Source organism: Excalfactoria chinensis, chromosome 2 (assembly GCF_039878825.1).
Source record: "Excalfactoria chinensis isolate bCotChi1 chromosome 2, bCotChi1.hap2, whole genome shotgun sequence".
NCBI classification, from domain to species: domain Eukaryota; kingdom Metazoa; phylum Chordata; class Aves; order Galliformes; family Phasianidae; genus Excalfactoria; species Excalfactoria chinensis.
In genome coordinates this window covers 71,429,625-71,456,467 of record NC_092826.1, presented here as the reverse complement: position 1 = coordinate 71,456,467, position 26,843 = coordinate 71,429,625, and the positions used below count along the sequence as shown (strand labels likewise).

The following is a 26,843-nucleotide window of genomic DNA, read 5'->3' as shown; positions in this document are numbered from 1 at the left end:
AAAATGTACTGAAACCTTCACTGTGTTACAAAAGCAGTTTTTGATCTTAGTGTGAAAAAAAAATTACTTACGAAAGAGATTTTGAGTTTACTTAAGAGCTACATTAGACATCACTTGGATGCAACAAAAATTAGTGGAATCTCTGAGATGAATCCACGAGATTTCGATCTATAAAAATAATCGTTTTCACAACTGCAATATACTTACCAATATTTCCCTGGCATTAGCAGGTTCTGTGCTTACAAGTCAACAAACAATTTTTAAGCATGTTTCTATGAATAGCGTTGCAATGCCTTGCCTGGACCCAGCAAGGGTTTCTTCACCTGGTTGGGTTTTTTTTGCATGTTAACAGATGAATCTCAGAACCAACCTTACCTACAGGAGGCAGAGGTTTGGCTGGGAAATAACAAGAGAAAACAGGTATGAATGCCTATTCACAACTGGCAACAGCTGTCTTCCAGCATCTTTAACTTGTATGTATCCACCCTAGCCCCAGTCTGATACATGCAGTTCTGGCAGTTTGGTTCCTGATTGCCTACTGCCGCTGTGTAGCTACAGCTGGCATCTCCAGCCACTTGAATGTTCTGCCTGTGGATTCTTCTCCTTTTTCCCAGTAGAGTGAGGATCTTAAAGAACCCTTCTGCTGTTTCCAGACAGAGAAGTTTGTGTCCTGCCCTGTTTCTAAGAAAGTGTGTATTTTGTAATAAGCTCCTTGGACTTGCATTTTTATAAAAGTTATAGCGGCGTGTTAATAACGATAATATTAGCTGACATGTGGGTTATCTTTCAACTGTAGTGGTACTTAGGAATCTTTTAAAATTGATAGGATTGGTTTAAAAAACACACACAAAAGTATGAGCCATGAAATTAGATAATACATTATTAATTGAAGGCTCATTAAAGGACTTAGGTCATGGCCATGGAAATAAACCCCCAAATTTAATATCTGTGTTAGAATTTAATATCTGTTTATTAAAACTGATACTGAATTGACACAAAACAGGACAATGCTTGAGTTCAATTTTTCTTCTATTCATTTGAGTCCTGATGACATACTGTTTCCACTAATTGCCAACGCAGCAAATATTTTCAGATGTGGTACAATGTAGCATGTGAGTAAGGTCAAAATTAAATGGATGTTAGATGGAAATAATAGTGACTAGTATTAACTTGAGCCACCTGAACATAAAGAAGTCTTTATATTGTAAGTGCTACAACAATCATCTTCAAGCAATGTAATATTAGTTGCATAAATATATGAATACTATATGCTGAGTTTTCATTTGCAGCTATGAAGTACTACTGCTATTATTGAAGCATTTGGAAGAACAAAAAAATAAGAAGGATCATTAATCCTTCCACTATAAAGGACTGGAAAGATATATTAAGATTCTAGCTTCAATATATATACATATATATATTGCAGGTGTTTCTATTTAAAACTTTCTTTAAAGATCAACTTCAACATTTTAAATGCCTTTTTTTTTTTTTTGTATGTGTGTGTGTGTATATATCACATTTTTCAGACACACAGAAATAATATTGTAAAAATACCGTTTTTCAAAGAGATCTGTCCCTTGCATGCATATAACTCTGTCTGAAACTTTTATTAACAAATGCATTTTATTAATAAATACATTTTTCCTTTCTCACTGCTGATCCTATAAAAGTGAAAATTAGACTTTATTTTCTTCAGCAGAGCCAACTGAGAATAGACTTTCCCATGAGCAAATAAATATGAAACTGGTTCCTTGAGCTCCGTTGCGTTCAGATGTATTGCATTTGCATATCTGGAAGTGTGTTTTTGTATCTGTCAATATAGGAAAAGAAAATAAAAGGACTAGTCTGTTTTTAAGATGTCCAGCTTAGCTTCAAAGATTCAAAGAAAAAATCAGATAGAAAGTCCTCCCTAAGGCTCTTAAGAAATCTGCAGTACCTCTCTGAACAGCTGGTCCCAGTGCTTAGCCTTCTTCACTGTGAAAAACTGCCTCCTTGTATCCAGCAGGAATTTTCCACTATTGCTACTTGTGTACACTGTCCCATCATATTTGTTGTGTGCATCTTCTGTCCAAGTGTGGAGCCCTCAGTACAAGAAAGACGTGGAGCTGTTGGAAAGGGTCCAGAGGAGAGTGACGAAGATGATCAGGGGACTGTAGCACCTCCCCTATGAAGACAGACTGAGGGAGCTGGGCTTGTTCAGCCCAAAGAAAAGAAGGCTACAGGGTGACCTCATTGCAGCCTTTCAGTACCTGAAGGGAACCTATAATCAGGAGAGGAGTAAACTCTTTGAAAGGGCTGATAATAGTAGGACAAGGGGAAATAGTTTTAAGTTGGAAGAGGGAAGATTTAGGTTGGATGTTAGGGGGAAGTTCTTTACTAGGAGAGTGGTGAAATCCTGGAACAGTCTGCCCAGGTATGTTGTGGATGGCCCGTCCCTGGAGGTGTTCAAGGCCAGGTTGGATAGGGCCCTGGGCAACCTGAACTAGTAAATTTGGACGTTTGGTGACCCTGCCAGGCAGGGGGGTTGGGTTTTCATGATCCTTGAGGACCCTTCCAACCCAGGTCATTCTGTGATTCTGTGATCTTGCATGACAGCTTGGTTCTGTTGGCTCTGCTGCTTTCTCTGCAAGCTCTGTGCTGCAACTTCTCATTTTTCTCCAGGCAAACAGACCCAGCTTCTACAGCTGCTCTATGCACATAAAGGACATCCTTCAGCACCCAGATAATCTCTGTGGCCATTTCCTTCTCTGAATGTCACCCCATCTCTCCTCAGCATTAACCACTTCCTCCAATCTGATGTTACCTGTCAGCTTGCATTCTGATTCGCTATTCACATCGTTGTTGAACACAGTAATAAGTATCTGGACTGGTATCGAGACTCGACAAACACATCCCTGGAAACAGACTTATGCTTCAGTTGGACTTCTACTACCTTGTGGCCTACTCAGTCCAACACTCTGTAGTTTGGCCATAAGGATACTTCAGAAGGCTGGGCTGAAGACCTTAATAAATTCAAGGAAAGTAGTCTGCACTGCTATGTTTGTCTACATTCCACCATAGAAGACAACTTGGACAGGCAGGATTTATTCTTGGTAAATCCTTACTTGCTAGACAGCTTTATTTATTTATTTATTTCCCAAGAGCTTGGTGGAAATTATTTCTAGGAGGATTTGCTCTACAAACTTGGAAGGGATTTTGTGATAAGTCTGACCACTTGTAGCTCTGCAGCTCTTCCTTCTTACTTTTTTGGGAAGATGAACAGATTGGAAGATAGTAGAGAATGGTGATGTCATTCATCCTACTCGTAGTGCTGGATGCAGCCTGACTTATTTTGTATTTTTCCAGTTTAACTATACATCCCCAAGTCTGGAAGAGTGTGTGATAAGGAGGATAGGACATATCAAAAGTAAATTAATATTTCAGAGTACAGAAGTGAATAAACTATTAAAAAAAAAAAAAAAAAAGAAAGAAATAGTGGATGATTATTAATTTCCTGAATTCCTAAAAGAAAAATTATTACTTTCCTGGACAGTATGCAGTGATCAAACTTTGGTAGTTAGGCTAAATACCAAAAAAAAAGGAGTGGTCTTTTTCCTTTACTTGTACTCGTCCCTGAATTGGATGAAAGAAAGATTTGTTTGTTTGTTTTTTAAATGAGAGTGGTGAGGTGCTGGGAGAGAAGTTGTGAATGTTACGTCACTGGAAGGGGGCATCAAAGTCAGGTTGGACAACACTGTTGTCTGTTCTGCTAGTGAAAGATGCCCCAGATTAAGGTAGGGGGATTTGAATTAGGTGATCTTTAGGGATCCCTTCTAACCATTTTGTGATTCTTACATAATAGTTTCAGCCTTGATTAGAATCTTGGCATTGTGATAGGGAGCCACTCTTCTGTAGTTTTGATTTAATAGTAGGAAGAATTGGAAGAGTACACCAATAATGACAGTTAATCTAAGGATATGTAGAAAAAGAACTGGCAGGTTCCACTCTGTAAAAAGCTTCTTTCATTTTGGAAGTTACAAGATCAAAAGCAAAGTACTTTAGTAAAGCTTTTTACAGGAAATAAGGCTTTGTATGATGCATCTTTCCAAAACACCTTTTGTGAACAGATGGGTAGCAATCGATTATGTTTACAATTGGGGCACTAAAGAAAATGTTGTCATTTTTTCCCCAGCTAGCCATTTATCTATTTAATTCTTTGACAGCACAGAGGAGAAATCTAAGTAAATGTTCTGTTTTAATTAAAATGAAAGTAAATTTATTAGTCAGAGAAATTCTATGTTCTGTTTATGCTTGGGGAAAAAAGCAAACATATGTGTCTGCTTCATTGTTTGCCACCATTTAGCATGAGGTGATTTCTCGTTGCTTATTTGGCCTACAGAACAAAACATGCTAGTGAAACTTTTCATTTTTATCATTTCTAACAAACTGTAGTGAGCAGTAAATAGGATAAGAAGAGCACATCCTGAGAAGCATTCTAGTAGGGTTTTGTTGTTTATGTTTTTCTGGTTGGTTGTTTATTGTATTCTAAATAAATGACAGACAGTGACATTTCCTAAAATGGAGCATGTAGTTGGCTGGTAGAACTGGAGTGCTTCTTCAAGTAAAACATGGAGAATAATAATCAGTCTGTTTCTTGAACACTGTTTCTTGAACATTACTTCAACTGTCTGGTTGTCTGACTAGAAGAATATAAGGCAGAGGAGCTTCTATTTCAGAGATACCATGGATATCTGTGGTATTTCCACTGCAGAGTCAAAATCCTCATGAAAATCTCATAATTTCCCACTTGATAACAGCACATCAGAGAGAGGGACATACTAGCAGCATGTCTAGAATCTCAGAACAAGAAGTATGTTTGAGTGTGCTGTGCCCACTCAGTAGCCCTTGGTAGCGGGGATTCCTCATCAGCTACAGTGCTGTAAGACTACCTCTGAAGAATATGCTTCAATTTTGTTTTGTCATTAGATACTTCTAAATGAAAAGTCTGTCAGCCTCAGTTTTTAGACACTGGAAGCATCCAAGAAGTTGGTCTTTTGCTTTTTCTTCCTCTCGGTTTCTTTCTCTGTCAGAAATCTGCTTGGATTTATTCTTTTTCCTGCTATAATCAGAAACTAGGTTAATCTAGTTAATGGAAGCACTGGGATTAGATACTAATTGACTCTACAACCCTATACTAAATACGGTTGTCCCGAAAGCTGTGATGATTTGGCATTGAAGATCTCTGCATAAGAGCTCAGTGATTTTCAAAATCCAGCTCTGGTCCTATAGTAGAGCTCAATATAATTACAAAGTATAATTACTACAGATATAGTGCAAATTTGTCTCCTTGAAGCAAAGAAAGCCAAGAGCACCCTGAATTGGTTTGGAAAGAGCAGGTCAAAGGAGGTCATCCATTGCTTCAGTCCTGGTGAAATTCTTTTGGAGTGATGAGTCCACTTCTGAGTTCCCCAATAAAGTGAGACATGGTCATACTGGAGCAGGGCCATGAAGGAGATATGGGGATGAGAGCATACACCATATCAGGTAAAGCAGAGATATGCCAGATATGGTACCATTTGGCCTGGAGAACCAAAGATTCTTGGGGAGTTTTACCAGTATGTATGAATACCTGACGTAGAGTGGAAAACATGCACACAGACAAGGCATGAAGCAATAAGCACTAACTGTTATGCTTAAACATATGTAAAAACACTGTCAGCATGAGGTTACTCAAATACTAGAACAGGTTACTCAGCAAGGTTTTGGAATCTCCATCCTTGGTGACATTCAGAGTTGGGTTGGACATGGCTGTGAGTAGTAGTTCTTGGACTAAATGATCTCCAAAGGTTCTTTCTTATCTCAGTGATTCTGTAAATGGTGTTTTACATTTTGGAATGTTTATGATCCTGTAGATCTTTATAAGAAGCACTAGTATACTGAGCAAAGGAAAATCAGACTGCATTTTCATATTTGCAAGAACTGGAAAAAAAAAAAAAAAAGAGATGACTCCAGCATCCTATAGAATCTTCTACATTAAAGAAAATGTATCTACTTTTTCCTTTACTCAGCTCAAGGGTATTTCAGCATTACGGTTTCAATGGAAAAGAATGTTCTCACTTCAACAGTAATCTCACCATCAACTTGTAACATTTTAGAATTCTCATTTCTGAAATTCTGATTTTAGAATTCTCATTTTTATCTATCTGCTCTGAGCCTACTGAACTTGGAGTCTAAGAGAAGAAATGTCTTAATCTCAGTAAAGATAAGAAATATATATTACGTCCCAGAAATAGTTTGTAAGAAAATCTGTCTTCAGGCTGTCCCAGGAGATTTTGCCTGTAAGTATTTACATACTTTTAAGTAAAATTTTCTTAAAAAAAAACAAAACAAAAACCTGTTGTAGCTGGGAAGGATGGGTGTAAAAGTCACCAAATATGATATTCATAATTTGAAATCAGACATGCTTGTAGTAAGTTCATACATTATATTAAAAATAAGGCAGAGATGTTACCATTTGCAATAATCCAGAAAGAATCATAATTCGTGAGGATTTAATATTGTCCTGTGAATGAAAAGTGATTATTTTTTGCCTTCATTAGTTTCAAAAGACTTAAGAGTAGTGTTCTTAACAGGCTTAAATTTACAGATATATTGTCTATTGCACACCTTTACATAGTTATCAGGGAGCATCCCATTTTACAGTGGTCACTGCTGTACACACTGTCACAGTTATGTTGGCTATGCTGGTTTCCTGGGAAACATTCCAATTAAGCAAGTTTGATGGTTGAGTGGCGTCCATTGTATGTACATTAATGTGAAATTCCACATGATGAGCAGAAAGGTCTACTGATGTCAATCACTTCAATGTTTTTTGCTGGGTCTTCTTTCTTCTACTTCCCACGGTGTTATGAGGCTGAGACTTGGGGCTGAATCACTGCACTGTTCCTGATGCCCTTTATGTACCATCTGCGCTCTTCTGCATTTGGAGAGGGACTGATTAGCTCAGAATTTTATGGTAACAGGTAGCAAAATGCCAGGTATTATGTTGTTTCCTCCATGTTCTGTCAGTATGTTTTACCTGTCATTTCATGCAATCCTAAAGGCAAATGACTGTATTATTGTAAGTTTTCTGTGACTGGCAACTGTTATTGGCATCATATATCTAGGAACAGCTGTTGTTGTTTTATTAGAAAATACTCCAGTGATGCTTAGTGTAGAAGGAGCCAAGGCAGTATCAGCAGCATTGCCATTCCCTCTGTGATTAGTATTGTTCAGCATTTGCTAACCTGTGTTAAAAAATCTAGTTTTCCTAATCAGCCATTTCAATATTTCAAAGGAAATGTATGGCTTAAAGAATACTTGAGACCATGGATAAATGGAATTGTTTTGGCCCTATTCCCTCTGAATATTTGTGCACATTACCAGCCAGATTAAAAAATTAAATCATAATATACAGCAGGCATGATCTGAGATCTCTGCAGAACATAAAGATGGCTCAGTTTTGTGTTCACCCACTCAACGAAGTTAAAAATTTCTGTCCCATCATTTTATACCAGAAAATGATGTTTGGATAAAAATGAAAGTGTTGACTGTTGTAATCAATTTGGACATGATTTTTGTTAAGAAATGCGAAGATAGATAGAAAAACAACAGCATTCTGTAATGTATTTGATTTGATGTGATTTCAAATTTAGTTTTGTTTGTAGAATTTTTATGTTTTATTACTCTTTTACATGGAAAAATAGATCCTCTTTTGCATAGAAATAGCACTGATATGGCGAGTCAATTATTGTTAGATTGTGATGCATCATGAAAAGATATATATTAATTTATATATCTTCCCTGACAACTTTTGCTTTTCTGCTCCTTAGAACTGTTAATTGCAGTCATTGAGATAATTTTAGATTATCCTTTCTATAGATTTATCATAGTAAAGCACATTCAAACTTAAGAAAATTTCTCTCTTCATGCAGTGGTACTTGTAAGAATGTCTATTAGTAGCTGTGTTTGAATCAGAAGTGTTTATTAAATAGGAAGAGAAATAGCAGTGTGAGAGTATCAGTGTTTTCAGACATTTCACTGTGACTGATTCTTACGCACTGCAGCTAAGAACAAAAATAATTATGTAATTTAATCAAAAAGAAAAAACAACAAGCAATTACACAGCCAGTGTTAACAGATATTTGTTTTCAGGGGTGGTGCTATTCCTTTCCATGCATTATAGGTTTGTGGAGCACGCGCTGGGAGAATTTTTTTTTTTTTTTCTTTTTAGCCCTTTCACTATAGGAAAAAGGCAAGAAATATGTAACTGCTTTCGTAGGACTGGAAAGTTTCCATTGGAGGTGGGTGTAGTAGGGGTATTCCTGGTGCCTTAGAACAAGAACATCAGAACTACTGGTATAACTGTTCTGGGTGTGTGAAAGGAGGCTCTTGGCAGCAGCTGTGCTAATTTTTCTTGACTGCAGCTATTAGAGTACACGTGCTTAAGAGTTGGGCTGAACTCAGTAACATTATTGCAATATGATCTGAACATTCTTAATGTACCTAGGGTAGAGGAAATTTGTAATCTATACATAACCAGGATTTTTTCATTATCTGATTTATTAATGAACCAATAAGTCTTTTTATAACTGGTTGAATGTTAGCTGAATGATCAGTTTCTAGCAGTTACCTGCAAGATGATCAATACTTGTTTAGCATATTAAGCCACCAACAGAGAGATTGGTTTTGCAGGCATATCCTGTAAATGATTAACTGGAGCTTCTTATCTAACAAAGATAATTTAAACAGCAGCAAAAGATCACTTTTTTTTATTTTTTTAATTTTAAATCTGTAGAAACTTGTTAGTTTGTAGTACAGCTATATGTTCTACTTTATAACTAGTTCATCTACATTTCTTTATTGCTCCAAAACAGGTAAAAATCCAAGTGCTTGAAGGTATTTATATACTCTTTCCCTTGCTGCCCACCCACCCACCTCTGTAACTACCGCCACTGCTCTTAATCTCTTTATGCTGATGTTCTTTGCTCCTCCCTGTGAGAAATCTTTGAAATACCTAGATATGGATGTGTATATATATTTACTATACATATATGTACACATACACAAGAAGAAAGAACTGTGTAGATTCTCACCTTTGAAGTGCTTTTCTGGAGCATCAAGACTTCCCTCTGCTTGTCATACTGCTTATTGCAGAAACAAATGAGTTGTGAGTTCTGCTCTCAGTATCTGGTGCATATTCATAGTTTCGCCTTATTTACTGATAATTGCTGAAAAAAAAGATCTACAACAAAATGTTTTGTTTTCATCCTTCACCCTGGGTTGTTCCATGTCAGCAGCATTTCACCAAATGGCCGGTAGGATGAGAGGTTCTGGTTTTCCCTCTCTCACTTGAGGCAGCGAGGAGGGCATTTTTGGAGGGTGCCTTGGTGTGAATTCAAATTAAACTGTATGGACTTTCACAGGGTTGTCATTTTTCCCACCCTTTTCCTCAAGTGTTACTAAAAGTGGTTACACTTCCCTGCCAAAGAGATGTGGAAGTTGCTTCCCTCATGGTGAGGTAACACAGAAAGAGCATCTGGATGAAGGCAACCCATCCCCCAGATCACGAGATCTGAGCTGGGAGCTATGCAAAATCAAAAAGAAGTGACATGAGAGAGAACATTCTGAAGACTGTGTATTAAAGCATTGATTCATACATGCTGCAGTTGCAAGCCAGAGGATGTATAAATAGCAAATGGAAGCAATTTCTTTTTTGCTCCTTTTCGGAGCTTACCTCTCCCCATTCAAACACCTGTCCGCCTCTTGCCTTCAGTCCCAGCCCTGCATGCAGAATTATGTTTAATGTATATAGTGCTGAGGAGCTGAGAGTGTTTTTGTTTGAAAAGTTCCCAAAATCCAGCACTGGATTTTATCCCATCTCTGATTTAAGCAAACAATGTGCAGTCTTGTGCTTTCCATCTGATCTTGTGTAACGGTTTCTGTTCCAGTTATTTAACAGGATAGAATTGCTCTTTTCAGTCCTTCTTCTCCTGTCCCGACCATTAACACCTTGGGTGCTGACCCTTTGCACTCGGGATGCTCCTTTCCCTTGCTGATTCAGGTGACCTTTCTCTCTGCCAGGGCTGTGGCAGCTGAGCACACCCAGAGCGCTCCGACTGCTGGCTGGAAGCAGGGCTCCACTCTGCCAGGAGGGAACGTGCCAGGGCTTTCTCTTACATGTTAATTACATTTTTAATGCACTGCCTTGGCAGGTTGGATTAGCAGGGTCGGACACGTGTTTACTCCATGACTGAAAACCTCAATCAGGAGAATGCCATTAATCTTAATTCCAAATAAGGTAGGTTTGGAGTAAAGGTGTTACGCGAGCACTAGATTTTGGACTGACTTTTGCCTCAGACAGACTGCCCTGATCCAGCCCAGCCCAAAAGGATGCAAATAATCTGACAGCGATGTGAGTGCTGAAGGGCAGGGAATCCCGACACGCGTGCGGCTGACCTGAAGGTGGATGAGAGGGAACCTCCGCGCTCCAGCAAGGCTGCAGCGAGGGTTAGAGGACGTCCCTCCCCCCGAGTCCAGCAGCCAGCGAGGCCATGTGGCTCGCTGACGGACGAGGCGGCAGCCGAATGTTTAGCAGCCTGTGACGACTTTGCACAGAAATACGAGGATTTATTGCCACGCCGGGGCCGAGCCGCGCGCTCCCTCCGTGCACTCCCGCCCCATCTGCCGGCCCGGCCCTCCCCGCCCTGCGTGGGCTCGGCGCTCCGGCACGAAGGGCGCTTCGCTCCGGGCAGCCGCGCCGATGCCGGGCGAAGCCGCGCGGCGCTGCACCCCTCGTACCGGTACGTGCGGCGGGTAGGGACAGCGGTGCGGGGCGGGAGGGAGCGAGGGAGGCGGCGCACCGATGAGCCGGGCCCCGCGCTGCCGAGCGGCGGCTCCGGGGCCGCGCAACCGGGGCCGGGGGCTCCCCGAGGGCGGCGGGCGTCGCGGAAGTCCCCGCGCGTCCGGAGGGCGGGCGGCCTGCGGCGGGCACACGCCGCGGCGGGGAGGGCTGAAGGAGCGTGGGGGTGCGGAGGCGGCGGGCTGTGCGGCAGCGCAAAGCGTAAAGTACGATAACGCTGCCGCGGCGGGGGTCCGCGACCTGCGGTGTGTCTGTCTTGAAGTTACCGCCGGTACGTCGCTTTACCCCTGTGGCGTGTTAGAATCGCGTTTCTCCGAGACGGCTGGAAGGGGACCTGGCGAAATACAGGTAGAGAGAGGCAGCCGTGCTGTGTGTGTGTGTGTGTGTGTGTGCCTGTGTCCGTAGTACCTGCCGTTCTGCCGTTTAACTTCGGGGGTGACGTACAGATGGGATTGCATGGTGATCGCGGGCAGATTCTTCAGCTCAACTCACATCTGTGTGCCTTGCTGCTCAGAAAGCATGCCATGTGAGACTGTACATGAAGAACTTGATACATGAATAGCAATTTCAGGTCTTTTTTTTTTTTCTTTCTTATTTTATTTTATTTTATTTTATTCGCCCTATATGTGTAATATCGTGTGATAACTGAGAGCTGAAATTGCAGCAGGAAAGTCTTGCAGATGTACCTCGAGCTGTTTGTTAAAGCTTAAGCTGTGACCCAACTTTACTTTGTGCAAAGGGTTCTGTAAATAATGCACAGCCAGAAATGAATTAACTCTTCATCTCCTCCCAGTCCACCCCCATGGTATCCTTATTAGTGAACAGAAACCACTGCGTGCCTTTTGTTCACATAGCGTTTTCCCCAATTGCACTGCCAGTGGTCTGGAACTGAGTGTTTCTGCAAGCCAGGAGCTCTCTACAAGCTCAGTGTGCCTTCCATAGCACGAATCTTTGAAGCCAAAGTAGTCCTGTATGTGTGTGTGTGTGTGTGTGTGCATGTGAGAGTCTGTTTTGTGTAAGCAAGTAGCCAGATACTGAGTGGAGAGGGTATAGAAGCCAATGAGATGTGGCAAATGTATACCCCTGCATGTGTTTGTCTGAGCTGGTCGCTTTAAAGCAGTATGAGCATTTCTTATGTTTTAATGTACTTCATCATTCAAATTAGGGCTTGGGAGAAATCCAATTTCATGAGCATTGATACCCCATTATTTTTTCATGATCAAAAGACATATGGTAGAGAACACAAGTGAAATTATGACTTCAAGTTAGCACAGATGATAAAATCAGCTTTTATTTTTCATTCCAAGACACTGACCATAGCTCCTGTGTTTCCAGGGCTTTACTTCTGTACTGCAGTCAATCACATACAGTTGTGTGAAAACACTGAAGCCTTCCTTCTGCCATAGTTGTGCTCCTCCAGGATAACAGTAAATGTTTACCTTCAGGGAAAATATTAATTTGAAGTTTAGCATATGTTTGGTGTTTTGCTCAGCTTTATAGGTAAGGGTCTGATTTATGGAAGGCTTCCCTAATTAGTCCACTGCCCTTCACAGCACATTTCATTTCAGACTTTTCTGAAGAAGAGATGGTACATTATAGCTAGCTAGTGCAATGTAAGGTGTGGCTTTTTTATTAGATGTGGACCTTTGGAAGCAGTGCAGTAGTTTTCTTCTGTATCTAGTTAAAATTACTAGTAATCCTATTGAAGGAATTCATTAGACAAATTTAGTTCATTTCTAGTTGAAATACAAACAGCAGGAAAGAAAAAATAAACTCTAACCCACTCTCTTACATGTTCCCTCTAGAAAAGGCAGTGTCTCAAACATCACCCCTTCCTTTAAACAGGAGTAGATCCAGTACGTAAGCATGGCTTAGGGGGCACTGTGTTGCTGACAAAACCATTTCCAGATGAGGTTCAGAATTAAATTCTGACCACTTGTCTGTACTAAGAATCCCATAAAGCTTCACCAGGACCAGAGTGCTGACCCTGCTAGTAAGATAAAACACCAGCAGAAGTTTTTATACCTTAGCCAGTTTAATTCCCAAGGCAGTTTAATTCTTTGCTTCCTAAATATTGTTGTATAGTGTTTTTGCCCTGCAATGCAGAGACTTTAACTCACTGCCTTTGTTCATGCGTGCTGTGCTAGTTCTTAGGAACCAGTTCTGGTGAACACAGGTAATGTTATAAAACAACTTGGGAAAAGTGTCTTCAACATCCAAAATACATGAGTGTGTGTGTGAGTGCCAGAGATACAGCTGTTCTTGCACTAGTACTGACCTCCCTGAGTTCCCTATGATGTGTAACATTTACATGATACCCTTTAGGAAACAGTCTGTTTCCGAACATAATCACAAACTCACTTAAAAACAATCATTTTGTCTGTTAACTCTGCTTTACTTTACTTACTGTTTTGGATAAGGACTTATCTTCTAGAAATAAACACCTTTGTGTTTTCTAACATCTAGAAATAAACACCTTTGAAATGTGAGTTGGTAGTTCTAAACATGATTGTGTGGAAGACTTCAGCTGAGATCTCAATCTGATAAATGCAGTTTGAAGGGTATGAAAGATTCTGTGCCGTGTCTGGAAGCTCCTGTTCCAGTTAAGAAGTACAGTTTTGTTACGGCAAGTAGTGCTGAAAATTATCAATGCTATCAGATTGAATCAAACCAGCTAAATACCAGTGAGTCATCTTTTCCATGCAGATGAACATGAGCTCCTGCTCAGACAGATAACAGCTAGTTAGCTCTGAAAGATCTGCCCAGAATGCAGGCCTGAGCTATATTGTCCATCATGACCCATTGTGGCACAGCTTGCTTGTAGACAATGTAAAATAAAGGTGGCAGCTGATATGACAGAAAGGGAGGAAACACCGAGAGGAAAAAAAAAAAATAAAAAAAAATCAATGTAAATAGATTCTATTCATAGAGGAGACACAGTTCATCTTCTTCCGGAAGAAAGAGGTTTATATGCGAAGGTCATAAGCATAAATAATGTGGAAAACTCAAAATTGCCTATAAAGATTTATGTAATCTAGCATGTAAGTCTCGCTAATATTTGTTTGGAGATAACAATAGAAAACCTTTTCCTTGGTCAGCAGTGTTCGAGTTTAAAGAGAATATAGTCCAGTGATAAATCAGGATGTGGTGCTTTGGTATCATGACTTACCTGATAGGCAATCTTAGACAAGTCCCTGAAGCACTCAGTAATGTATAAAATGAACAGCACTCAGTAATGTGTAAAACGAATGCTGACATGATAACTACAGAACAAACACTGTGCAGTATTGTTTTAAAGGAACACTGCAGATCCTAAAGCTGCAGTGTTAGTGTAGCCATTACTCTTTAAGTCAGTTTCCATTATAAACTCAGTTTTGCTTTTCATTTCCAGCAAAAGAAGTTGCATGGAATCGAAGTTCAATTCAGGAATCAGCGTAGAATTTTTAAGAAGCTCCTCAAGTGGGAGCCAAAAAAGCTTGTTTCCCTTAAGGGAGAAGGAGAGCTGACAGAAGAAGTGTTATTTTTCCTCCAAAACCAGAAACAAACTGCTGATGTTAAGGTGCTTTGAGCAGTGTACCATTATTATTATTATTAGTTTGGCTCTATATGCAAGAGATAAACAATTTGGTGATGTTTGCACATCTGCAGTTCTTGTATGCTGAAAATATATTTGCTTCCTGAGTTGGTTGTTTTTTACTTTTTTCTTTGTTCTTTGTTTTTTTAAATTAAAAACCTAACTCTTGACTCCCTATTCTTTTGTAACCTGCTTGCTTCTTTTAAGCAAATATTCTTGCAAGGTGGTATATATTTGGATCACAGATATATTTCCCATCCCAACTCTACTTTGCCTGAGTTTCAGTACAATTTAATTAGTACATGGACAACTTTTAAAGGATGTTTATGCGGTATTGTATTAAAAGTACCCAAACCAGCTCACGTTCTGGTTGCATTTCTTACCTTGGGACTGTAGGGGTTGGTGAGATTTTTTTTTTTTTTTGCGTTGAGACAATTTCATTTTAGAACCCACCGTGATTGGTTTGGAGTTTGTAGGCTTGTGAGATAATTGAAGCAGTAAGAATCAATAAAAGGTATCATTTTCTTCTTTATGATGGTAGTTTAAATAACAGGGACTAGTTAGCCAGTTTTATTTCCAAACTCTGATGCTGAGCAGTTTGCAATACAAAACAGATTGTTGTTTGAGACTCACAAAAGTGGCCATAGTCTGTCATATACAGCAAATTTATCCAATCCGTGAGATTGAACACTTGGAGTAGTTTCCAAGAGAGAAGAGTCATGTACCAGTGTAGCAGATGGGAAGCCAATGGCGGGGCCTTCTGCTCCTTAAGAAGCCTGCCAGAGGCAGAACATGTCTGCTACATCCTCATCCAGCTTCACAGGGTGCAGGGGACCTGACACTGCAGATTGTCTTCAGGTTCTGCATGATTTGTAATGGGGTCTTCTGCTTGGGTGTTTGATGCTGTGTGGTGAAGCCTGTTCTCCCTGCTGGTGATAACAAGTAGCTTGAACCAAAGTACATATGTAGGTGTAGGGGGTATAAATACTGCCTGTCCATCATGTCTAATCCTCTTGCTGTATTCCTGTAGGAAACAGTTTCCTGTTTTGTTGGCTACCTTTCTTGGCATTTCACAGTGTATGGTGCAATACAGTATTATCTCTTTATTAATAATTATTGAGACCTTACAGCCACATTTATGGATTTATGTACATATATGCAAAAACCCCCATAATCTTTGAGAGGATGCAGAAGAATGCAAACCAGCTTGGTAATGGTTAAAAGCATATTAAAGTAACTGATCAAATTATCTACAATGAGCCATTCTTTGACCCATCTGCTTATTTTCACAGATGTAAATGTGCATTTACATAATTACATTAAATGATTTATTTTGAATAATATTCTATGATTAGATCACTTAATCTAATGACTAATATATTGTTACACAAGAGTTAGTTTTACATTTGGATTTGAATTGTGTTCAATCCACATTTCATGCAGTGGGAGAGCTATGAATGAAGATCTTTTTGTCCATAAGATATCAAATGCCTTTTGCAATCAATAATTATGCCTTGCTTACATTAAAGAGTTTTGTTCTTTCCTTTCTTTGCAAGTATAGTTTGTAGGGTAGTTGTTAAAATGAGGCTTAAGGTAACATTTGAAATTTGGGCTGGTGGTTATCTGGCTAGGATTTGATTTCAGACTCTCTGTCATGTTGCACTATTAGTCATATTCAAACTGATAGAAGAAAATAATAATAAAAAACATTGGCATCATAGAGACCATCTCTATAGTAGTCTGGAGCATGTTTGAGATATTCAGAACCAAGCCTGAGACCTGCCCCAGTAAATCATATGCTATTTGTAAAGTGTAAGTGCTCCTTTAGTAGAGAGCCTTTCTGCAATTAACAGCAATTTTAATAGTTCAGTAATGGTGACAGGACAGAAAAATCATGGCTATGAATTCTGAGGGTGTTGGAGTGCATATGCCTGTTATTGCATATATTTGAAGGAAAAACTGGCTCGACTAAAAGGGAAGTAGCTCCTTTAGTTTTTTCTGTAGTGAGAAAGATTTCATTTGGCTGTAAGAAGGTATTTTTAATGCTGATATATAGTATTAGCACCGGGGAACTGCTGACTCTTCCAAGTGTAAAATGTTGGCTTTCAGGAGACTTGAAATAAAACTAGGGCATATGAACAGCATCGTAGCATGGCAGCTATTAACTGCCTATGGGAACTGCCAATATTTAAAAATAAAAAAGGAAACTAATTTACATCTGGATTACGGTCCTCAATCACTATTTCTTTTATGTTTTACATTCTGTTCTTTCTAATAAATAATAAGCCTTCTTTTGGAGTCGTAAAAAAATGCTACACATCGTTTATTATATGCAATTTCTACACACTTTGCTGATGAAGAATATTTATTATATATTTGCCATTCATTAGAACATGATTTCTTGCATTCATATTAGGGAATTTGAGCTTAGAGTTACTATCTTGTCTATTCAGTCTAAAGAGATATTAAATATTTTTGTATTCGCATGGCAGAAGGTATAAAATAACCAGTTCATTTTGCAGCAGTTCATTTTGCTTTGCCATCAGTTGTTTTATTCTTTCTTTGGTTTTTGTTTTTTTTTGTTTGTTTGTTTGTCTGTTTGTTTGTTTTCTGTTTTAAATTGTGAAGCACCTTAGACTGCTTTGAGACAACTGCTAAAGTGTAGGGTTTGATGTTATACTCATTTGTTTTATTTTGAAATCCAGTGGAGCTTCTCATTAGAAACCCTTCTAAATGGTTATGGGAAGCAGTAAGGCAATCTGTAAGCAAATACATGTTTTCAAGTGGTGCTCAACGTTTCTATCTGGTTGAGCTTCTCTCACTGTCAGATAAAGTCCATAAAGTGTTCATGGTACAATTGATTCACGTTAGGTGTAGCGTTTCCTACACAAGCTGGATTTATTTGCTGCTCTGCATATTCTCAAGCCAGCAATGGTACGTGTGAGGTTTGTGGGGAACCCAGGTCTAGCACAGGGCATGGTATGGGCAGCAGGAGGCACCCCTGTTCTCCCCTTCCCTCTGCAGATGAGGTGGCCTTCAGCAGAGGCAGCCTCTACCTCAGTGCTGGCTAAGCAGGCCACTGGCGTGGGGAGAGACTGTACATGTTGTGTGTGGGGAGTGGGTCCTGTGGTTGGCAGCTGCATCTTGGCTTGCTGCTAGGACAGGAATGTTCTTGGTGATCCTGCTGAAGGGATATAGGACCGAGGGCGACCTTTTTGTTCCTCAAGTCCAGCAAGAATGACAGCAGCACACTAATATCAACCACATTTTATGCTGGAGGTAGAAAATGTAACTTAGGAGACCTCTTGGCCTTTTAACTAGGTGGCTGTAGCTGTATTTGTTTTGTGGGAGAAGCAGGACGTAGAGAACTCAGGACAGCATTGTGGACAATTTAAGATGGCTCATCCAACAAGTTGCTGTTGTTTTTTTTTGTTTGTTTGTTTGTTTTTTTGTTGTTTGTTTGTTTTGTTTTTGTTTTTTTTAATATATTTTTCTTTCTGGGCTAATATTCTGCTAGATGTCATTTTATATGAAGATTTGGCAAATCTTGTGTCTGATGCATGGAAGCAACTGACTGGATGTGTGGAAGGATAGACAAGGCCCCTTTATTTAGATAATTTTTCTTTGGCTGTGGCAGATGAATGGAAAAGATGACCGTAGGCATGTTTCTTTTTACGTGCCTTTGGAAAGAGGCTTCCTAGAAATCAATTCAGCAAGTTTGTAAATATCTCTCAAGCAATTCCATCAGGAAAAGCTTTGTCTTCATAAGCCTTGCATTGTGACTTGAAGACTAATGAGCCTGAGCCAGTTTCAGACTATGTGAAGTTGGGCAAGAACTGATTTCCCAAAGCTGTTAATGCCCACTGTGTTACAGAAGTCAGTCTGGTTTGTATTACCACATTACAGTAGTGTTTGTTTGGACATATTATGGAACATGAAGATGTCTGCCTGTTTCCTAGCTCTGCTCTGAGACTGGAAGGGCCCCCATGTATGTTAAAACGAAAAAGGAATCATGTTCTTGAAATGCAATGAGTTTACTCCACACGACCATTGTGTGATAATTAGTGCTCATTACTTTATAATAAGCACTTGCTCTATTCATTTTGGAGCTTATTATATTTTCATGCCTTGTGACTACCCTGCAGAATAAAACTGAAGATCGTCTCTGTACATGTGGCTTGTTTTAATGGATGCATTATGCAATGTGTGTCTTGTGTGCATGTACTTACTTGTCACACATAGCTTTAAGTTTGCTTTTATAAATAGGATATTATTTTTCCTAACTTTGTAAGAGCCCCAAAAACTTGGATGTTTCCTGTGCTGTGTATTTGTATTTCAGACCATGTGAAAGAAAAGTGGTTTTTATCATGGACTCCTGTATTAAAGTAAAGCTCGCAAATATTTTGTTCAGGACTTTATTTTGTTCATTAAAATTAAAGCTCAGAAATTAATGTGATTTGATATGCAACTCCCTGAAAATCTGAAACTTGAAGAATCAGATTTATGTAGGAAAATGTTAATATATATCCAGGAATGTTTGTGACATCTATAAATATTTGAGCTCTTAAATATAATTGGCTTTTGTCTGCTGAGGATCCTTGACACTGTGGCATCACTGCTGAGGAAAAGAAGAACTAGAAACTAAATTCCATACAAATTGGTTTGTAGATGCTGTCTTAAGCCTTTCAGCCTATCTAGTGAATCTTTGTTGATTGCTGGTGATCTTTACTGTGTCACCAAAGCTTTTGATAATGACATTCCTGAAATGCCCACATAGAGCATTAGCCCTAAAAGTAAACATTTTACTTTTCTCTATCATCTTCCGATACTGCTACACAAGCAACTTATATTTTTATTAACATTCAGACTTAAAATACTAAAACTGATTTTCCTCTGTATCAAAGTTGCTTATCCTTTATAAAACCTGAAGGCCGTCTTCACTTTCTTGATTTAAAAACTTCAGTATCAGCAAACTTAAACTGATAGATAGTTAATCAAGCTGTATTTTTACTATCTGTAATCCTTCCTCTGTTGTGTCACTTCCATTTGAACATCTATTACCACCCCCAGGGACTTGCAAACAGGATTTTACTGTATTTATGTATACTCATCAGTTACTTATTGACTAATAAGGCTCACCTCTTAGCTAGAATGTTACAGTGCTTGCTGAGATACAGGTTCCTGTTGAAAACCTGCATGCCCAGCAGTTACCATTCAAGTGGCGAAGCCTTGCCCTCCACTGCTGCCTAGGATGGAGCAATCATTGGTCTTGTGGAGGTTTTGCCTTCCAGTCCTCCACAGTTTTCTCCATGTTTTTATATTTCCTCATGTTTGTGTATAACAATGCCCATTCTACATTTTTAACTTCTGTTTCTGTTTTAGCTGTATGTACATTAAAGATCCAAGTTTATTGCTCCATTTTGGTGAATTTATCATGCATTGGAGAACTAATACTAACATATATCCAGAGAGCTGTATTTAGAACAAAGATGGGCTTTGATCAGTTGAAGAAACATATTTTAAATGGGTAGTTTGAATGCAGTTTTATCCCACCCTTGCTGTAGGTCTCCTGAATGTATTTTGTCTGCAGAAAAACTTAGCTTATGAACTCACTGTAATGGCTGACCTTTTAAGTTCCTGTCTCCATGTATCTCACACAATGAAAGGAAGCTCTGTATAGTTGATGTGCAATTTTGCTGAGCAATTTTAGAAATTGATTAAAAAAAGCAGAATAGAAAGGATAAAAGATATGAAATAAAGAATTCAATAAAGTAGTGGAAGTGTCATTTAAGGAAGAGATTGAAGTCTTTTTTTTTTTTTTTTTTTTTTTTTTTTTTTTTTTTGGATATGATACAAGAAAAGAAGAACATGGTTAAACTTGTTCTTTTTCCTGTTCTTCAAGTATTATTGCAGGTTATTGCTGTAAGGGTGTCAATTAGAGACAGCTACTTGATGCCTCCTTATCTTTCTTCTTTTTCTAAGAATGTATAGTTAATTTTACAGTTTGTCACATTATGAAGTTGATTTCTTTCTTTCTCTGGGTTTGAGCTAGAGAGGCGTGGAACTTAATTTGATCTTAGAGGATATATGGTCTTGTTGGCCTTTTGTACAAGTTCTTTCAATCAGCATATGCTATAAGCAGCTTTATTTTATATATTGTAAGCTGCTTATGCAATGGGTATCCTACTCTTGAAGATTACAAGATTAGACCTAATAATCAGTATTTATAAATCATTTTAGGATACTATGAGTAATACATTAGATCCTGGAGATTATAGCTATTATATGCTTAATTTTGGCTCATCAAGGCCATATCAAGGTGGATCTCAACCCTAAGGTGTACTTTGTCTACGCCAAATGTCTCTCTTTTATATTTTTTATTTTTCTTAATTAATTAATTTATTTTTACTGGAACTCCTGCCAATAGAACAGAAAGAATTTTTGCAGTGGAGATGAGATCTACTGATACTAACTTCCTTATCATACTGACCTTTTCTGTGGCTTCTCCACAGCTACTCCATTGCAGCAGAGCTGACACCAGGGATTCCTGATGAAATTTTCTTCAGATGTTTAATTCTCTTTTTCAGGTATTGGATGCTACCCTTGTGCTAACTGCAACAACCATAATGGTAGAAAACTTCTTCCATCGGATTACTTGCCTTTGCCTTTTCATGATAAAGAGGCTTCTTCTTGCAATAAGGACTCAATGAATCTTGCGTTTCAAGTATTTCCGTAAATTGAGAGAAAAAGCCCTACTAATCAGGCTAATCTTTCAGTGCTTGAAAGATATTAAGTGGAAAACATTAATCTTTTTTTTTTTTTTTTTTTTTTTTTTTTTTAACAGTCGGTTCAGTTAAAAGTTTTCAAGTGTTTTTGGTTTGTTTGCTGGTACACCTTTTATGTGTTCTCATGCAGATATTTCTTTTTGGTCCATCTTTGTTCTTTCATGCATAAACACATCCTTTCATTTTTATTAGCTTATTTTGTGAGGTGTAAATAACTATAACAAATACACCATTCCCATGTGAAACATCTCAAAAATATTGTTATTGAGTAGATTCTCAAAAGCCCTGTCAGACTGGCATCTTAACATTTATTCATTCTGATCCTCTACAGTTTGCACTTTTTCCGTTCAAAAGACCACATAACTCTCTACTGCCTGAAGGCATGAGAGATTCGTTTTTCTCACAAGCAGAATGAATAGGTATTTTCAGCTCTCTCCATTTTGTTTAAAGTTTGTCTTTGAAAGCCTAGCGTGATGAATTTGAGATTTCCTTTCAGGCACATACCTATTTCTTTACATTACTTACATCCTAAGCTTATATTTTTCACTTCTCGTTGCTCAAGTGCAGTAAAGGATTATTGAACTTTCCCTTCTCAGGTAGCTCTGACAGGCAGCAGTACTACTTTTCCTTTTGAAGACTTTTTGTGTGTCTTGTAGTGCCTTTGATGTTGCCTAATTGAAATCTCAGAAATGGGAAAAATAAAATAAAATAAAATACTTGAATCAAGAGATGAACTACATGCCTAAGGTTGTACATAATTTTATTTTGCTTTCAATCTTTCTTATATTCCTATGCCTTATGTCCAGGCAGCCCTCAAATGCTCTTGGTTTATGTATCCCTACCACCCATTCCTGTGTTAGCATCTGTTATCTCTGCCGAACCATAAGCCTGAGTTCTCAAATTTGCTTTTGTCTTTATGCTCCCTCAGAATCCTGTTCAAAACTTTTACCTGTCCTCATTTTTAATGACTTACCTTTCTTAAGTTGCTCTTTGTCCTGTCTCATCTACTTCTCATCTGTTATAGGTTTAAATTCCTTTGAATAGGACTGTTTGTCTTCAAACTCCTTTTGAATACTACTCACACATGCAGCTCACTCACAGTTCCACACCTGTTTTGGCATGACCCAGGTCAACACTGCAGCCTGAAGGCAGGCATTTCTAGGCTGCTATGCCTGTTTTGCAGTCTCTTGAAACAAGAGGGAGGTCAGAAAAATCCCTTTTAAGCAAAATTTTGCCTTTATATTCTGATCAGATTTTGTACTTTCACTTATTGTTTACTTTTTCATTTTCTGTTTTCTAAAATAACCTGCAGAGTTCTGTGGTGTTACATAGTGATTTTGCGGATTTACAGTCCATGTCTAAATCTTTAGCAATGTACTTCAGCAGTCTTGACATAGGATAGCATTACATCTAATAAGTATTTATTTTGCTTAATTGAAGGCTATGCATGTACAGTATAGCCATTTTCAGAGGAAAATTTCAGTACAAGGGACAGTAAGTTACAAAATGATGTTCTGTTTGTATTAAAAAAAAATAAAATGAAAAGACTGATTTTATTCTGAAATAATGTGTCACGAATGAAAATAGGAAAAAAAGAAAATCTTTAAAAATATATGAGTAAATTTGAGCAATGAAGTGGGCAAAATGATCAAAATAGTTTTATGCACTTCAGTTCTTCATCATATCACAAGACAAAATAATACAATATATTAATAATATGTGACAATATAATATGGGTTCTACTTGTTACTTGTCAACTTGGATGATAATGCCTTCTGTAAACGTAAGCAAATACTAGGCAGGCCTCCTTTGCTGCTATCACAGGGGAAGAGGATGGTTAGAATTGCCTTCCTGAATTTCCTAAAGGTTAAATGCCTTTCTCTTTGAGGGTGTGTTTTCTTTTGCACTGATTATGAAGTCAAGCTGTCTTTTCTTAGAGATCTGTATTTTCATGGAGAGTTAAGAGTTTTTGTGGAGCGATGAGAGCATTATTGAACAGAAAAACTCAAGAACTTGAGCCACAGGAAGGGCAAGTAGTGCTTGCATGTTCTCATGGCAGAAACACAATAGATTTGGAGCATCTGAAGTCCCTGAAGCTAAAGAAGAACATGTGAGAGTAAAGCAGAATATTTATGGTATCTTAGAATAAAATACAGAAGATGGAGTCTGTTTACCAGAAAGACCAAAGATCTGCTTGGCTGTGGAGCAGTGTCTGAAGAAAAGCCCCAGGCAGTGAAATTAATCAGATAAACTAAACAAAATGTTCTAGAAAGTAATGATGAGGAAAAGCTTCTTTATGTGCTTAAAAAACAAACAAACAAGAAACAACCCAAGAATACCTTAATTATAAGATTAGCCTCTTAATTAGTAGAAGAGACTTTAAAGTCGTTTTGATTTCTCTGAGTTTTGAAAGAAATCATGCTGCATCCCATAATGACTGAGAATGTTGATTTATAACATGGTTTAGCAGAACATAGAGATCTGTAGTAATTTTCTCAGAGAGCTGGGGCCTAGCTGGCATTAAGCAAAAGGAAGCAGCACCTACACTGAAGATTGAGTCTGCTGTTTCACTTCTGCGTATTTTGTGTTTTCCCAATATCTGATGCAGCTGCATTTGATAATCTGAAGTAAATGCTACATGTGTAGCACATGTGTTGTGCATTGTTCAACCCTGGGAGAAATCTCAAATGACCTTATTATTATCTCCCTAAACCACTTGCTAAGCAGTGTGAAAAAAACAGGTCTCTCGTAGATGGACACAGGAAACAATGTGGACATTACATTAACTAAGATACCATCTTTTTCATTACTTGTAATCCTTTCCAGGAAGGATAATACCATGTATTTGTTTGTCTGCATGGTGAGATTACTTTCTTTTATGATTTGCATGAGCTACTGTATTTATCTTCTCTCATACTGTATAGAATTTATCAGATGGCACCTGACAGAGTAATAATTGAGTTCAACTGCCAGCTCTGGCCAGCTGCTTCAAAATAGTAATTTATTTATTTATTTTTTTCTTAGAAGAGGCAAAAATACTGTATCATTTCTTCTGTTGCTATAGTATCGTCTAGACCCTTTTTTTCCCCCTCCTCTCTCCTTCTTCTTTTTTTTTTTTTTTTTTTTTTTTTTCTCCTTCTATTTTTCTTCTGGAATATAAATCAAATTAGAGGGTGTTCTGTCCAGACAGAAATTATGGAAGTATGTACTTTACTCTTATTTTTTCTTTCTTTTCCATTAAACCAATGTGTCAACTACTTGAATTTATTATCAATTGCTGACGGTGGAAAAAGAAAAGGTAGCATATTTCTGGTGTTTATTAGTAACTGCTTGTCTTTTTTTATAATTCGAGAGGTTAAAGATGCGGAGTTAGCAGTGTGGTGATGTTGTTTTCAGATGCCTATGATATTCTCTTCTGAAATTTATGATTCACACAGAACTAGGCCTGCAAACACCTTCTAATACAGTTATTGAAAAGTAGCTAAATTAAACAATTACTTCCCATGACATCTCTGTAAGATCCTTTTTCTCATATGCAGCCATTGTGAAATGAGCGGAGAAATAATTTTTTTTGAAGTAAGCAGAGTGGAGAGATAAAGCCTACTGTCTGGAGTCACAGAAGTGTAAGGGAAACTGCTGATCACATCCTGAACCTCTGATTAACAATCGGAGGCAAGCAAGGAGTCAGCTGCAGGAGCACAGGTGAAAGTAATTCAGCTCTTCACCTCTTCTAGATCCCATTTAGGGGCTGACCACCACTAAGATAGCATCTCTTTCTGGAGATTGCTCCTTTGTGGAGTTTTTGTGGTGAGCCTCAACGTTGATAAGTATCCATCTCAACTGAAATCCTCAGTACTGGTGAGTCTTTTCTTAGATGCCCTCTGGCTATTTACTCTGTAATTACCACTATACACTTGTATTGTTCCAACTATACACAGAAGCAAGGTGAATTCAGCGTTTCCTTAGTCACCATAACCAAACAATCTTTACTTGTTGTGTAGGAGGCATTTACTTGAATTTATTGATCAGTCTTGGTTAGATTCCCACCCAAATGGGCTAAGCCACAGCCTAATTTTCACCTCAAGGAGAGTGAGACTTGGAAACAAATCAGCTCTTAAGGACAGGTTTTGTGTGTGTCCAGCTAAAAGGCTCTTGAGCTTGTTGTAGCTGTAAGATGGTTAAGGAAAGAACTGGGCAGCTCCAAGGTAGTGTTGTCTCAACTGTCTCATTAAGAGACTGTAATCACAGTACCTTTTTTGGCTTGCATAGCAAACTTGAAATACCACTGAGCTTGGTGAGAGCATTGTATGAGCTGCTTTCTTGCATGAATCTGGCCATCTTATCTTGTTAGGGTATAGTTTCATTAAATGTCCCAACCTGTCATGTGAGAGTTCTTCAGGTCTAGTATTTTTCATATGCTGGATATTCTGTAAATGTAAGATATCTAAGAAAATGAAGGAGTTTCATTCCTTAGTTCCATAAGACATAGCTCTATGCGTATAGGCTATAGCCAATCTCTAGTAACAATTGCTGTGTTTGAGGTATTATGTGACTTCTTTCTCTCATCATGTGGTCTGAAGTGCAGTCTTGATGACAGCTGAGGCTGGTGAAAAGCTTACAGCTCCAAGCCTACCTCATCTGCTTTTTACTACATCTTGCAAAAAGTTCCTATGTTTTGCTGTCTAAGCGTAGAATTACACCTGTAGCCTCTCCTTAACTTCTCTCTGTCAAATAATCTACTTTTAAAAAGCAAGATTTTATGTAATGCTAGACATTTCAGTGGGCGCCAGGAATGGCCATGTATGTTGTTAATGATCTGAGGAGGCAGCAATATAAAGATGATGTTAGTATGCAACTGGGGCAGGTCATGGATGGTAACTTTTTTGCTTAGTTCTCTGTCAACCAGAAAGATATCTGGTAACAACCGTGTAGTTTTAGAGGTGTGAAAAGGTGGGTGGAAAACTAGCGAGATATGCCACTGATTTGATGATTAAAATATATATATATATATTCTTCCTAGACTTTCACTTTAGCATCTTTTCATGCTGTATTTGTTCCCAAATGCTAGTTCTCTGACTTGTAACAATATATTTTTATCCTTTGAGCAAGTGGGCAGTAACGCCTCTGTATGAAATTAGTTTTTATTTTAAACACCTAATTTTAACTTAAGGAATGGGGGAACGAATCCTGCTCATTAAGCAGGACTCACTAAAATTAACTCTGAAGATAATGAGCCAGAAATTTTGCTGATTAATGCCTGATGCAGCATTAGTCAAGTCAAAGCTATTGCATGTAGTGTGACTCAGAATTAAGTTGTGAACCTGAGCAGTAATCTCTATTTTGGCAGGTTTTTTTTTTTCTTTTTTTTTTTTTTCTTTTTTCAAAATTCTTGCAAGTATTTCTGAGTACCCATAGACCTGTGTTGTTACTGTCAAAAGTCATGATTAGGCCTGCAGGTGGTACAGCTGTTGAAGTGTCCATTATGTCAAAGGTGTGGGGGGTTTTTTGTGGTTGGGTTTGTTTGTGTTTTTTTTTTTTTTTTTTTTTTTTTTTTTTTTTTTTTTTTTTTTCCCAGCCCTGGAAGTATTGAGGAATTGTGATTTTT

At 38.3% G+C, this 26,843-nt stretch overlaps 1 protein-coding gene across 9 annotated transcripts in view; it reads left to right on the top strand.

Annotated features, from left to right (window-relative positions):
* The window catches only part of CDH18 (cadherin 18), a 458,142-nt gene that overhangs the window by 210,588 nt on the left and 220,711 nt on the right, over window positions 1–26,843 (top strand). For 4 of the 9 annotated variants that reach the window (XM_072327838.1, XM_072327837.1, XM_072327836.1 and 1 more), the window contains exon 1: window positions 11,034–11,227. The exons of 2 other annotated variants lie outside the window; for them this stretch is intronic. The gene's annotated coding sequence lies outside the window, so the exon portion shown is untranslated. Of the gene's footprint in view, window positions 1–10,371; window positions 10,821–11,033; window positions 11,228–26,843 lie in introns of those variants that run through there. 3 more of the 9 variants (XM_072327833.1, XM_072327839.1, XM_072327835.1) reach the window with 3 other exon arrangements.